The sequence below is a fragment of the Toxotes jaculatrix genome, chromosome 21 (genome assembly GCF_017976425.1).
Source record: "Toxotes jaculatrix isolate fToxJac2 chromosome 21, fToxJac2.pri, whole genome shotgun sequence".
NCBI classification, from domain to species: Eukaryota; Metazoa; Chordata; class Actinopteri; family Toxotidae; genus Toxotes; species Toxotes jaculatrix.
In genome coordinates this window covers 16,619,875-16,626,455 of record NC_054414.1, presented here as the reverse complement: position 1 = coordinate 16,626,455, position 6,581 = coordinate 16,619,875, and the positions used below count along the sequence as shown (strand labels likewise).

General features: G+C 42.7%; 1 non-coding gene across 1 annotated transcript; it reads right to left on the bottom strand.

Annotated features, from left to right (window-relative positions):
* Nucleotides 1-2,305: 2,305 nt before the first annotated feature.
* Nucleotides 2,306-2,378, bottom strand: trnal-caa. Its single transcript has one exon. It is a non-coding gene; the product is annotated as a tRNA-Leu (tRNA).
* Nucleotides 2,379-6,581: the final 4,203 nt, after the last annotated feature.

Below are 6,581 nucleotides of genomic sequence, written 5' to 3'. Positions count from 1 at the left end.
GAAGAAACATTGGGGCAGGAAGCCTTTCATTAAGGACACAAATGAATCTTTGGTATGGGAGACTTCTGCACAGACCCAGTGATCCCCAGACGATGGTAAATCAATCTGAATATCCGCTGGTGTCATCACACAGTTAATGGTTATGAAAGAGCCTTGTGAGAGCAAGAGCTGAAACTTTTCTTCCTTTTTCCTCTCCGAGCCAGAGTTGAGCCTCTTTATTTTCTTCATGCAAGCTTTCAAAGAATAAGGGATTTGATTGAGGACACACATGGCATTGAGAATGGGGGGGGGGAAAAACCCCTCTTACCGTCTGTCATTTCTACTCTCATCTTGTCACAGCAGTATTTATTACCTTTAACCATAAGCACCCATGCTTCAGCCCCCCGCCAGTGACCTCATCAAACGTTACAGGCCTGTCGTGCAAATCATTGTTAGATGGCAAAAAAATGGGAGCAATAACTCATCTTTACAAACTTAAAACAGCACTCTTCTGTCTTCCCTTCCACCACACACCTGAACCTCATTGATACTGGGATTGTGACTGGTGGAGATAAATATTACATCACTTTTTGAGATAAACCCTTTTCAAAGGAACTAATAATTTGGAATGGGGGTCACAGGAGGATGCATTTAAGGATGAAAGAATCCAAAGGTCTGACCAATTACTTTCTCTGAAAAAGAATACTTTTCACCTGGAGTTCACCACATACTTGCTCTGTATGATAATATTTCAATTTCAATTGAAATTTCAATTTCAATCATTTCAATTTAACAAAGACTTTCATAGTATTCAACATTATCTTCCAACAGTGACAGCCCCTTACAGCATGATATGATATTTTAGTGAGCTTCCAGCTCTGTGGTAACAGTTTGTGGAAGGCCTTTTATTGTTTCAACATGACAGTTCCCATGTGCACAAAGTTAGGGCCATAAAGAAATTAGTTTCCGAACTTGGTGTAAAAGAGATTGATTAGCCTCCACAGAGTCCTGCCTTCAGCCCCATTCAACACTTTTTTGATGAACTGGAACCTGAATGCGAGCCAGGCCTTATCATCCAGCATCAGTGCCCGGCTTCGCTAATGCTCCTGTGGCTGAATGGAGCAAATCCCCGCAGCCAGATTCCAAAACCTTGTGGAAAGCCTTCAGAGAGTAGTGGGAACTGATATAGTAGCAGATAAATTCCCCTGGTTTTGGAATGTTCAGCAATCACATGCAGGTGTACTCTTTAGGTGACTGTATGCATCTTAAGGGCCCTTTCTGTTAGTTCAGTGAACTAAAACTTCCTACCTAGAAATGCCAGCTAAAAAAGAAACAGGGAGTCTTCATCCTACTTTGCATCCACCTTCTCTCCTTCTCTGGAGTCCTTCACCTGTATTCCTCCCCTCCATTTCACCTTTCCTCTTCCTTTCTGTACACCTCTGCAGTCTCTCTCTTCTCTTGTACCTGTCATGCGTGTCAGGGCTCTCAGAGGAGATGAAGAAGAAAGGGTCTGTAGGCCCGGAGCTTGAAAAGAGGGGGAGAGGAGGGGAGAGGAAGAGCAGCCGACCAATAACTCTCTCTGAACATCTTAAACTCCTGGCTGGGCTTTCAAGTGCTGCTCCTCACATATCCCCACCAATCTCTGCCAATCCCACAGGTCTGCCAGGACTCTGTGATTGGTGAAAACATACATCTTTTCCACTTCTCTCTTTTTTTAAACTTCCTCCATTCCTTTGTACCTGGCCCTTTTTCTTTCTTTACTCTAGCCAGCTATTGTGCTAAAGCTGTCTTTACTCCTTCCTTATTAAAATGTGGGATGTGAGTATATGCTTTGTATGTGTCATGTTCTTTTTTTGCGTGATTGCAGTTGTGTCTGAATGTTCTTGTGTGAGTCATTTTTACATTCTCAATTCTCCATTTCCCCTTTCCTGAGCAAATTTTCAGGAAACTAGCTTTTGAAGAGGATTATTTCAGATTGCCAGATATTCGTTTTACCTGGGCAGAGGTATCCATCCTGTCAGTTTGCCTGAGCCATCACTACATGAGACATCTTTTGGAACACTAGCTTTAGCCTCGGATAAGTTTCTCTTAATACAGTGAGCACAATGGCATCTGCACTAGACACACGTGAACAAAATAGTAGAGTAAAAGAAGACATGTCCCAGTACTGTGGTGTTGACGGGGCTAAGGTTTATGTCATGTCATGTCATCATCTGCCGCTTATCTGGGTCCACGCCCAGGTCGCGGGGGCGACTGCCGCCCAGTCCACAATGCACCGAAGTCCTATGGCACCTCCCACGGGTGGTGAGCCCATGGGAGGTGGTGCTGTCCGGAGTGGGGTTCAAACCCACGACCCTGAGAGATTGAGTCTCATGCTCTACCAACTGAGCTAACCAGGCGGCGGGCTAAGGTTTATTCCCATTCATTTTAGATGTTCTAAGGCATTTTGAATGACATTTTCGTAGCAAAGCTACTAAACTAAGACTAGAGCATAGAGCATGTCTGTACACTAAACTATATATTATTATACTGGTCTGTGACACACTGACCTGATCTGACTTGCATCTGAACAGCTGTGTGCTTTAAACCCTGCAGCTGCAGTATGAACACCCATGAACCTCTGGAAAAAATATAGGAAAAAATGTTAGAGTCAACTCTACTTTTTAATGTTTAAAAAAATTACTGCAAATATTCAAGGATGCACAGGAAATTTGACATTTCTTTGTTTTCTTTTTCATGGAGATGGTGCAAAATGAAACCTGAATACAGATTTCCATGCATTCCCCTGACAAATTCTGCCTCACACAGTATGACTGTAGGCAATAAGAACTAAATCACATTTCAGAGCAAAACCTCATAGGGCATCATTATGACTGTATGTCCCCTCTGAGACACAAGGCGAGACAATTCAGATAGCCTGGCTACCTATAAAACCTCCCTCACTGTTATTGGCTGCTCTCCTGATGGGGCTGGGGTCAGAGTTCAAGTGTTGAGGGACCACTACAGTCCCCACAGGGAATGCTGGGTAATGGAATGGGAGATTCAGGTCAAATGGAATGATTTGGGTGCAACCTCTGGCACCAGGGTAGATTCAAGCCACAGTGAAGGCCTAATGTTCGATGTGGGACCACAAGCGGCAGCAATAATAGCCATTAAAACTCCATCGAGCGACAAAGAGAGCTGTAAATCTAATCCCACATTGGCCCATGCACATATGTTGCCTGTAATTCGGTTACTCCTAAATAACTTGATGTCTCTTTATATTTTCTCAGCAATTGTTCAACATCATCACTTGTCTGAGAAAACTGATTTTAAAAGGTCACGAAAGATTCATCTACAGCTGTGCCGATAAATATGTGGAATTAAACTAAATACTTAGCTCTGCCCCTTGTTGCTTTTGCCTTTTTCTAGCATGAAAAATTAAATACAAGCCAAAGCTTATTCCAGCATCAAACATATACACACACTTTCAGTCCTTTGCTTAGATCTGACAGCATCAGCAGCAGCAGCACTGCAGTGGGTATGTTTTAACCCCAGCAGCATAGACTGCGATCAAAAGATGCTGCTGTGTGTGTGTTTGGGTAGATGTTATTTGTAAATCTGCTCGCATGATGAACTCTTTTGAGTTTATATGCGGATATGTTTACATACAGTGGTAACTTCAGTGTCAGTGTATGCGCCTATTTCATTAACAAAGTTTGAATATTTCTTTGTTTAAACTGATCTGATCTTCATGGGCTGTGTTTGAGTAAATATATTTGCCACCTTCAAATGTGCAGTTCAATAGAATCACAATGTGCAGTTTAGACGTCCCGTCAGCAGTGAAACGATTCAGTAAGGACATCCTACAGTAGTGTATTTTACATTAGTATTTACACTAGTATATTTTTTTATGTGTATGTCTATATGTGTGTAATACACTAATAGTACACAGAGTACAAAAAAATCCCTGGTTTGTTTGGTGAAGAGGCACACAAGGTGGCTTTTCAGCCTGAGGACATGTAGTTCTTACTGAGGTGGGAAGATCATTACAGCACTGTGGTGTCAGGAGGAAGGCTGTGCAGAACCATTGTCAGGCTGGATACAAAACAGTTTTTTCCCCAGATTTTTCCCAAATACATGCTTAAAAAAATCTGACTTTCAGATTGATAACCCTGCAGTTTAAGAAGACGCACAATGGGCTTCTTGAAATGGTGTCACTTCAAGGCCCAAAAGACATTGTAATCCCATCCCAGTGGTGTTAAACAAAGCAGCTGTATGTGTTTGTATGCAAGCACACATTCATTTCACACACACACTGAACCACAGTGAGGTATGCATGAAGGTTGGAGTGTCTGTGGCACTTGCTGTCTGGCTGGCTTCACCTGTCACCTGTCAGTCTGTCGCTGTTCATGACGGGCCCCCCTCCGTCAGCCTGCCAGCGTGGGGGCATGACAGGGGACAAAGCCAGAGTGACAGACAGTGACATGGTGGTGATCCCCGCTGTACGCCACGGGCAGGGAGCTGCCTCTCCATGTGTCACCCTGAGTGACAGAGTGGAGTCCTGCACCCGAGGTGGAATGATGCAGCTACTAGATAGAGGACTAGTCCGTGATGCAGGCTGTATCTCCGTTTCACACACACATGCATACAAATGATTGTCAGAACAAATGCACGCTCTTAAATGCGTGCTGATATAAACATGTTGTGCACATAAACACACATGTATCTGCAAACAGATCCTTTTGCTTCCTTGTGCTATGTGCTACTTGCATAAAACACTATTCTTCCACTCAGAGGGGAGACCAGGAGCAATTTTGAGAGAGAAAATAATTTAGTAAAGCAGAATGTGTTCCTTTTACTGGCTCTAATAAAGGCTGCTGAGAATATGATGAAGTTGTAAATTAGATTTTATGTGCAATTGTTAAAAAAAAAAAAAAGAAAAAAAATCTAACAAGCTTTTATAAATACTGCTTGATTGGATTTTAGATCAATCAGATTTGGACACACCACATCAAAACACAAGTTCCACCCTCAGCTGTGTAAATTACATTGGCTTTTTCCATTTCTCTTTATTGCATACATAGAACATAACCCACCCGCATTGTATGAGTGTTTTTCGAATAATGCTGAAGATTATTAAAAACAATATGGAGGAAAAGGCTCAAATTTGACAAATAGAAAAACATAAAATAAAATAAAATGTGTATTTTTTTTGCATCTGTCACCATCAGTATATTTGAGCAGCACAACCCCCAGCAACCATCTGCATGAAACCAGTTCTTCCAAGATCAAGGCAGTGGTGTATGTCCAGTAGCCGTGGTATATCGATATGTCTTTATGATTTGGCTTCAGCTCCCCATGCATCACAAAACCCAATCAGGCTTGCAGTGAGTAGCGCCATCACTGGATGAGCTATTTCCCCTCAGAGACCCCCAGTGTCTGATCTTTGTGGATTCAGGGTGCAGAAGAGGGGAAGCATATTCCACATGAAGGGCTTTGTGGAAGCTCTGTGTTGGAGGAGGGTCAGGAGGAAAACCCTACTACAACATCAGCACCAATATTTATACTAGGGAGTTCAAAAGGAGGATAATGTCATCCCTGCCTCCCCTCCCTGCCAAAAGTTCAACTTCAAAGCTCTGAAAATACATTCCTTCCTCTTTTTGCCTTAAATTCTTTCTTTTTCTTCACCACCCCCCAAACCAATCTCTATTCACTAATGTATAAATTGCCGATAGGTATCATTGCCATCCAAAGTGCACAGTAACACTGGTGAACAGGGCAACTTGTAGCAAATGTGACAGCACTGACAAAATAGAAGTAACACCACAATATAAGATAAAGCTTGATTCTCAACTGAAATCAAAACTTAAAAACCAACCTCTTATTATAAGCAAAGTAACTAAGCAATTAAAAGATAAGTTTACAACACAATTAATGGATTTTAAAAAGCCTCTCTAACTTGTTCTTTATCAGGTTTGTATTAATTGTGAGGTGCTTGCTGGATTAAAAGGTCAAGAGATATGCGTGAGGTCAAACTTGGCCTGGACACAGGGATGCATTGGGCGGCGGCTGGTGGATTGAAGCAGTTAAATGTTGGGTGTATCCATTTGTACCTCCAGGAATCTGATTGGGACTGACAAGCTTGGCTTCCTCTGTATCGCTGAAGAAACGTATTGAAGCGTTGGAGGGAACAGACCGGCGAATGCAGATAAGCATCTCGACCTGATCCAGACAATTAGCCTGTGTTTACTTCAGGAAGCTTGCAGTGATAGATCAAAGAGACCCGGGGCTATATCAATGGCTCCGGAGGTTGTCTCCCTGTCTCTCTCGTTCATTCTCATTCTCCCAGACTCATGCTCTCCCTCCCTCTCTCTGTCTGCTAGTCAATTTTGCTGTGAATGACCTCAGGAGAACTCTGACCCAGAGCCTCAGGCCATGCTTCCCCCCACAAGCTGCTGTTTTACACCACCTAGCTGCTCTCTCCCTCTATCGGGGCTGTCTGTCTTTGAGGATTTGTACAGTAAACCTGTGTGTTTTTCAGGAAAAGTAGTCAGATGTAATTAAATGAATGTGTGTCTGTATATATTTATATATGTGTGTGTGTGTGTGGGGGGGGGGGG